Raw genomic sequence first — 8,329 nt, forward strand, 5'->3', positions numbered from 1 at the left:
CCTCAAACCAGCGTAACAAGCAAAAATGCAATGGGAGAAGTGGCTTAAGGAAGATAAATTGGAAGCTCCTGAAGACTGATGTTTCAAGGACGTGAATCAATGTAGTGATGTATGCACTGTAGTGATAAGTAGTGTAAGAGATGATAGAAATGTAGTATTATGTATGTAATAAATGTAGAAGTGTAGTGTAAGAAACCGTGAAGCTGGTAGAAAGAGGTATGCACGCATTGCTGGGGAGTTTGCTCAGGCTTGCTCTGCAGGCTTTGGCTGTGGCACTGCTGCAGCAGCAAAGGGCAGTGGGAAGAAGGGGCACATGGAAAGCTGGCTCCAAGCAAATAAAAACTGCTAAGTTTAAGCAGGAGCAGTTCCAGTCTCCTGCCTATAGCAGCATCAACACACTTGTCAGTGCAAAGGGGAAGCAGTATTGCTGTGTCCTGACTTCAATGGGCAATAAAAGCAAGGCACCAGAGAAGCTGTGCAATCAGGAAGGGACCCAGTTTCTGCCAGGAAACCCCACACTGTTTCATCAGTGAAGTTTCAAAGCCACAGGGGACAGCATGTGCTTTCTGATGGGATTTCTTCTAAATCAGCTTTTGATGGAACACTGTCAAACTTTGGTAGTCCGTCTGTGATTTCTAAGGCTGTGGCAACTACTGAAACCCAGAGAGATGGGGTGAAGTGGATGGTGTGGCTGCTACATGTCAGAATATCAGAGATGTGAGCTGGAAAAGGGACCATGTACACATCCCCTGATGTCTCTTGCACAGCTGCTATGAGGTGCACACAGAGACTTCACTGCAGGAGGAAACAAAGAGACAACTGACACTTGTACTGATGAATTGTTATGGGATTTGATACCCTACCTGATGCTCTCTGATGTTAAAGGGAATTAATGGGTAGGAAAAATGCTAAAAGCAGTTCTTGTCACATAAGTAGAGATAAGCAGTGCTGAGTATTTGGTGTCTGCAATGAAGATCGACATATATTCATCATGTTGGCATCACTTAGATTATTAAGGCCTATCCCTTCTGCTACCTAAAATTCTCAAGAACAATATCTTAGCACTTGTTGCACTGCTCCCTGAGATGGTTCCCAATACTGTTTGTTGTAAACACTCACATCTTACATTAGTGATTCAAATGGTAACTTCCAACAATCTTCCCGGGTGAGGAAAGTGGTTTAGGTACTAGTTTTCCCACACTACTTCAGTACCAGGCTTCTCTTCATCACAATACTACTTCCAATTAAATCTGCCAACCCTTTTTTTCTTTTGTCAATTCTGATGTAAAACGCACTGACTGACACCCAGACGCACTACCTGCTTCTCAAAGTGCCTGCATTTCACCCTGCCAGCCAGCCAACATCTAACACGTACACCTCCAAACATTTACATACGTCCTTAGCTCTTGGGATGTCTTCATTGAGCCGATGAGCCCAGGGCCTGACACAAGTCGTTAGATGACGCCAGCTGCGTTGGCGGGAGGATGGCATCGTGCTGCCGGCAGAGAAGGAGCTGATGCTGAGGTCTGGCCATGGTTGGGTCCCAAAGACTGCTTTGGGCAGGAGGAGATGGGGACAGACCCACCTGAACTTCATCCCCGCCGCTTCAAAGGGCACCTCCAGAGCCTCGCTCTGAGCTGTGCGATAATTGTACAGTTTTGCTTTACAGTTAACCGAGTGGTGAAAAAAAGTGGTTTCTTTTCAACGCTGCCTTGTCAAAAGGCCAGGCGCCGCTTGTTTTTGACATTTCCAGCTACTGTTAAATAATAGTCTTGCTTCTGTCATAGCTAATGTTGACTTGAAGGCAGTTGTGCATTTCTCAACTCAAATGCTAAGCAGACAGACTTGGGTCTTGACAAATATTTTCCTGGCTTGCCCAAGGCAAGTAAAAAATGAGATTCTAGTTAATCGTTTGTTTTAAAATTCAAATTGGTGAAATAGGCAATTAAAAAAAATGACAATTTTCATCAAAATTTGCAAATTAAATGTCTCTTTGCAGTCAGAGCAGGTTCAAGAAACTGCAATAGATAATTGCTATTTGAAATCAGTGAAGTATCCAGCATTTTAGGGCCGCGAGGACTGTGGCTGTTCTGCCTTAGTAAACCTTGATTGATTTGGTAAATAAGCATTTCAACTTCTCTCTTTAAAATAAATAAGCAATTTTATTGCTTTATTGCTTACCCCTGTATGGGAGGTAAACAAGCTCTGGAGCAGGAACCTTGCAATACCATGCGCCCAAGTGCCATCTGTCACAGAGAATTTTGTCCCTTTATGCACAATAGCTTCTTATGGCATTAGGTCCATTGTAGGTTAATTGATTAGCAGAGATCCTCCTTTCAGTTGTTCCTGCTTTTCTTTGCTAAAGGACCATATCTCTCATCTCCATTTCCTTTTCTCTCTCCTATATTAGCATACTAATCGCACTGAGCTCCCACTGCTAAAAAACTCTATCCATTTCATACTGGGGGAGGGGAGAGGAATAAACTGGCATTTCCTGAGAGATTAACAGATGCTGTTTTATGGCAGCAAGAAAGGAGGAAAAGAAAAGAAAAAAAAAGAAAAGAAGTGGTGGCAGAGGTGAGTAGCGCACTATGCTGGCTGCAGTATGCCACTGAAAGCTGAGACGATAGCCACATAAATATTAAATGCATTTGAGAAGCACTATTAAAATAAATATCAAAGACGAAGTTGCTCACACATCTGTTTCTCCTCAGATTTTGCCGCAGCTCTCTATATTTGTTTTCTCTCCAGCTGTTAACACCTGTCTTTCTGTCAATGGTAATAATGCAATGTTAGGTGGGCTACAGAGCTGACAGTAACATGAAAGAATTCTCTATTTTTGATATAAGAAGTTCCTTTTTCAGAAATAAAAAGGTCTCTGTGAACAAAGATATATCCTTGTGCTGATCCTTCAGAGCACTAGATGGTGGATTTCTGTAATAGCCTTTTTTAAATCAAACTACAGAGAGCTAGACTTGTACTGCACAGCTGAACTTGAGCTGGATGAGACATCCTACAGTGGGCAGCTACTGCTTGCCTTTGTAGTTCTCATTTTATTGCTGACATATTCAGAAGGGTGTGTGTGCATGGTACTCTTCTCTCCATGTGAGGCTTGTTATCTAACCTCATCAAAAGTGTATGCTGTGCATTGATTGCTACCAGAGGACACATAACCAGCAGTGGTCTTCTTTACTTATATCTTAAATGAGCACAATATTCACAGGGCTGCTTTTTATGCCTTTGCTGTAGTCATCTCAATAGAAAGATGATAAGACATGCCTGGATATCTTGGTGTTGAAAGTGATGGGACAGATCCTCAACCAGCGTAAAACAGGAGAGTCTATTTACTGTGCTTGTTTAACTAATGCAGAAGAAAAACCTATTTATTCCTTTTGGCCTACAGCAACACAGCCTGAGATTTTGTGCAAAATATTGATGAACCACACAAGAAACATCCCATGTAAGTAAGAATAATTATGTTAAAGTGAGTATTAGCAGCAAATTAATACTCTTCACCCAATACAAGGTTAGTGCTCTGGCTGGGGTGTTATAGGAATAGGCTCAAGGATATAGAGCCCATCTTTATTTCTCCTGTGAGGTAGCTCATGGGTGAGAAAGTAGTGGGAATGCAAGTTGCCATCCATAATCTTTGTGCTGTCTGTGAGTCCAAGAAGGAAAATGGGTGACCTTTGCAGGTCTTTCAGCACATGTTGCCTTCAATACCTGGCTGAGATCAAGCGGTTTCTCAGACATTTTTTGGTCAAAATTTTCTGGGTGTGGCTGGCATGCCAAATAGACATCCCTTTCACCCAAGCCTTATCTCCAAATATAGTTTGTCTTTGAGTGATAACAGCTATTAACAATATTAACCAAATTAATATTTGAGTGATAACAGGTAGTGACAGCTATTTCCAACCAGCAGTAGATTCCTGTACTTCTGAAGGTCATAGGTAACAATTTGTGGCTATTTCCATTAATGAATGAAATGTGTTGATTTTCAAAAATACTACCTGGCATCAAAATTTGCAATGAGGGGACCAAAATTCACAGTATAATAGTTTGTTTTTTTCCCATCTCCACAGCCCTGAAATTCAGAAGTGAGGGTCTGTGTCGGTTGTATGAGGGGACAGAAGTACGAATCACGTCCTGGCGATAACCGTCCCACAAGCCTACTCTTCTAGAGCTTTGTGGACATTGGTCAAATGACCACCTGTAGAGGTCCATGCTCCCCCAGGAGGGCAGCAACGTTCCCAAAAATTATGCCAGTCCAGAAGCAGCCACAGCTAACACCAAGTGGTTGCAGCGGTTGTGCTGACCCTTGGCAGAGCGCCTTCAGCTCCCCACCACAGCTCCTTGTGCAATGCTGCTCATTCAGACTTCACACACGGATGAAAGGTTTGACCCCACTGTGAAGGATGCGGCACGAGGGCAGGGATTTCCCGAAGCGCTCCGTGTTGGCTTCGCTCTTCTGCCATTAAAGCTGTGGGGGAGAGGGGGGCTCATTGTTCCCAACAGGAGAGGATTTAGGCCAAGTCTTCAATGCTTCAAAAAAATCCCACCCAAAACCTCGGTCATAATAGAAAATTGAACCCAACTGTAACTCTGAAAAAAGGAAATAGTGTGACTGCATGAGACATCTCTGTGCTCTCTGTTTGCCACAGGGGCAGCACGTGCTTTGGGGAAATCTTTTTACATGTTTATTTCATGCTGGAACATTTTCCACTGCCTAGGGAAAAATCTGAAGGTGCCAAAATTCGCTGTCAGCCCCAAGTCAGCTTTCCCATGTTTTATGTGCTGTTGGTGCTGATGGGCAACCACACCATACCAGAACTTGTGGTAACTCTCAGAAACTCAAATACTGTACAGATTACAGCCAGGATGTTCAGGGAGCAAAATGTCCCTCCCTTAGCAGATGGCTGCAGCCCACAGTGTCCCATAATCACAACGTAAAATATTACAACTTTTGCATGCTGTGTTTGGGAAAAGATGCCAAAGTGTAGCTAGGTTTCATAGGATCGGAAAAGTTTCTTTAGTAGGAAATAATTTGTAGGGTTTATTTATTTTTTTATTATTATTATTATTATTTTCCCCTTTCTTCTTTTGTTATTACCGAATAGATCTGTCTTCAATCTGCAAGTACAATAGGTTTCCAAACACAGCACTGTCACAGAGGTAGTCTGAAAAAGACCATTTTTTGCTAAGGCAGTGGCCAAGAGTTTAAAAAGTCCTGTAGGCCTACTTGGGCTGACTGATTTGGCAGCACTTTAAGAGGCCTTTGCCCTGGGAAAGTCTTAGGGCTGGGCTGCTAACAGGACAGGAGCCCATAAGAAGGCAGCTGGCCTCGTGTGACTTCAGCAAAGCATTGTTCCGCTGCCTCCAGGCGATTCTCAGCCATGATAAATGATGCTGTAAACAGGGTGCGCAGAAAAAAGCAACCTTCCTCCTACAGACAAATTGCTGTCTTGTTCCTGCTGGCTGCATGGTTGTGATTTTTCCCCCCAGAGCAATCTGTATTGGGATTAATGTTACATAATAAGCGATTAAAGATCAGTGATGACTGAGAAGGTAAGCGATCAAATGTTTTAGCTGATAGACATGTACACATCATTTATCTCACTTTTCTCGCAGAAGAAACTAAAACGGATTCCACAGCTCTTAGTCCAAAGCAAATGAAATCCTGAATTTGATGAAGTGTTGATCCTTCTGCCTTGAGTTCTCCTGAAGATGTTGTTCAAATGTCAGGCTAACTGGGTGGAGGTGAGTCCTTTTATTGCTCTCATCAAGTCCCAGTGGTTACAAATCCCATGTGGTTACTTTTGTGGAGCAAAGGAATCAAGTCAGCTGGGCCATTCTAGAGACTGTAATGTCATGGAGAGGAATTTCTTGTGCTTCACAGAGAGGTTTACTGGACAAAATGTTGTACTGTTCTGGAGATGACTGAGAAAATTCCTATTTTTTATGTCATGGCAGCACCTATAATTTTTATCCAAATCATGGCTCTTTTACAGTGCCATTTTTATGCTGTCACAAACAATCTGCCAGTATAAAAGATAAACCACACCAAAGGGGTAAAACAAGGAAAACATCAGGAGAATTCCCTTGGATGACAGAAAACCAAACCAGTGAGAGGTTTTACTATAAGCTGGCCACACAATCCCCATCTGTCTATGGACAGTGGCGAGGATGCTTCTGTCTAACCCCTGATCCTTGCCTTTTCCTAGTACTACTCAACTGTTCCTTGAGTAGTTTGAGAAAGTGCAAATCTGCATAAAAACAACTTATTTCACCTTAGCCTGAAGAGTTTCTCCTAGATGGGTTTATTCCCAAGGTTGGCTAGATACCCTGAAGCTTCCTTCTCTTTATACTTTGCCAAAACATTTGTAAATTTAGCATCAAATCCAGCAAATTTCCAGCATGATGAGAGCTGCCATCTTCACAATCTCCACAATCCCACAACATGCAACAGCTTCTTCATGCAAATGTAGGAGAGATTTGTGCCAAGGAGTGGGACATTTAAAAGGAGCATTCACATTTGCTGCTTTTTTTTTTTTTTTTTTTTAAATGTGCAATGAATTACAGGTTTCCAGCCAAATTCAGAGCATTGAATTTCCTTGTCACAAAAGCCACCAGCACAGCTGGCAACAGCCTCGTACCATGGGGAGGGCTGTAAATAACCCTGCAGCCAAACTGCGGGTGAACAGCGTGAGCCTAAGGGGCTGTAGGTCAACTACAAAACACTGTGTGAAGGAGGGGGTCTCAGCACAGCAAACAAACAGGATGGGACATTTAATGTCATACATGTAACAAATATATTAGAAGTGCAGTCAGGCCACAGATCATGAATAAGAATTAAAAAATTCCCAAAGTTTGGGAATATTTATATCAGTATCAGTATTCAAAACTTTCAAAAGAATGTCCAAAGTTTTTGGATTTCCCCAGGATGTATTAGAGGAGGATGTGCAATGACCATTTTTTCTAGCCTTTGCAACACGTCCCCTCACAAAAATGTCCTATGTCTTCTCCCTTCACAACTTCGACATTTTGACTGTGGCATTCCGGCAGCATTCAGCAAGCAGACAGCCCCAGCCTAGGCCTGGGGTGCTCAAACACCGTGTTTTTGCTGTGCTAAAATTTCATCCCACTTTGGATGAAATATGAGGTGTTAAAAATTGCCATTTCCCTCCTTCCAGTTGCATTCCTGGGGGAAACTTTGGAGGCTGGCCAAAAGCAATCCAAAGCAAAAGTCCGGTGGAAGAGCGCTGTGGCCCAGGCAGCAGGAACAGGCTGGGCTTCCAGGCCAGCCATGGGGAGAGTTGCAGCAACAGTGCCCTTTCCTTCTCCCCCAACACCTGCTCTTTATGGTTCATGTTTTTCCTCTCTGTCATCTAGCGCCAAATCATGGGGTAGGAGAGCTTGGAGTTTTGGGGAGAAGGAGCCAACAGTTGTCAAGCTCAAAATCCAGCACCAGAATGGCAGGGAAGGGAAGGAGAGGGAGTGACAGGGGAAGATGGGAAGTTTCTCCTTCCTCTTGACCACAGGCATCCCGAACACAGATCCACTCTTCCTCTGCTCAGCATCCACTCCCTTGCACTACAAAACATGACCATTAGCACAGCAGTTACACAGCCTGCCACTGCAGGGCATAAATGCACGTGGAAGGGAGAAGCACTGTCACACTTGTTGCGGTGAGAAGTTGTCCTTGTAAGAAGTTGTGCTGATTCTCTTTTCTGTTTGTTTTTGTTGTTCTTGTTGTTGTCATTGTTTTTCCCCCATATCTCTTATGAAAAAAAAAAAAAAAAAAAAGAAAAAAAAAGAAAAAGAAAAGAAAAAGAAAAAAAGATCCATATAAAAAGACCAGAAAGCACAGAGAAGATTGCAACACTTGAGAGCTTGGTTGCTCAGAGACAACAATAAACACAAAACCATATTTCAGTGGTTATGTCTCTTAAAAAAACAAACAAAAAAAAAACCAACAAAAGGTCAAAAAGGTCATGGAGGCGTTCATGGAAAAGGTCTTTGTAAAACAAGCATCCTTTTGAAGAGGTGTCAGAGGCTACATGGTCAGACAAGTCCCTGACATGCCCGTCCCTCCTGCAGAGGAAGCTGATTCTCCTTCACTGTTTTGGGGGTCCACCAAAGCAGAGATACTTAGGGACATATGCACACCATGGCTAAGGTCCAAGTCCAGCTTCTGCTCTGGAAGGCTGCTGTAGAACAGCTTTCTGTCATATTAGTAGTTTTTATACCATAGGAGAGCCTGGACAAATTTTAGCTGCTTCTGAGGAGATACCATAACACATGTGCCTCATGCACATGCTCAGCTGCCAGC

The sequence above is a fragment of the Aythya marila genome (genome assembly GCF_965140915.1).
Source record: "Aythya marila genome assembly, chromosome: 6".
NCBI lineage: Eukaryota > Metazoa > Chordata > Aves > Anseriformes > Anatidae > Aythya > Aythya marila.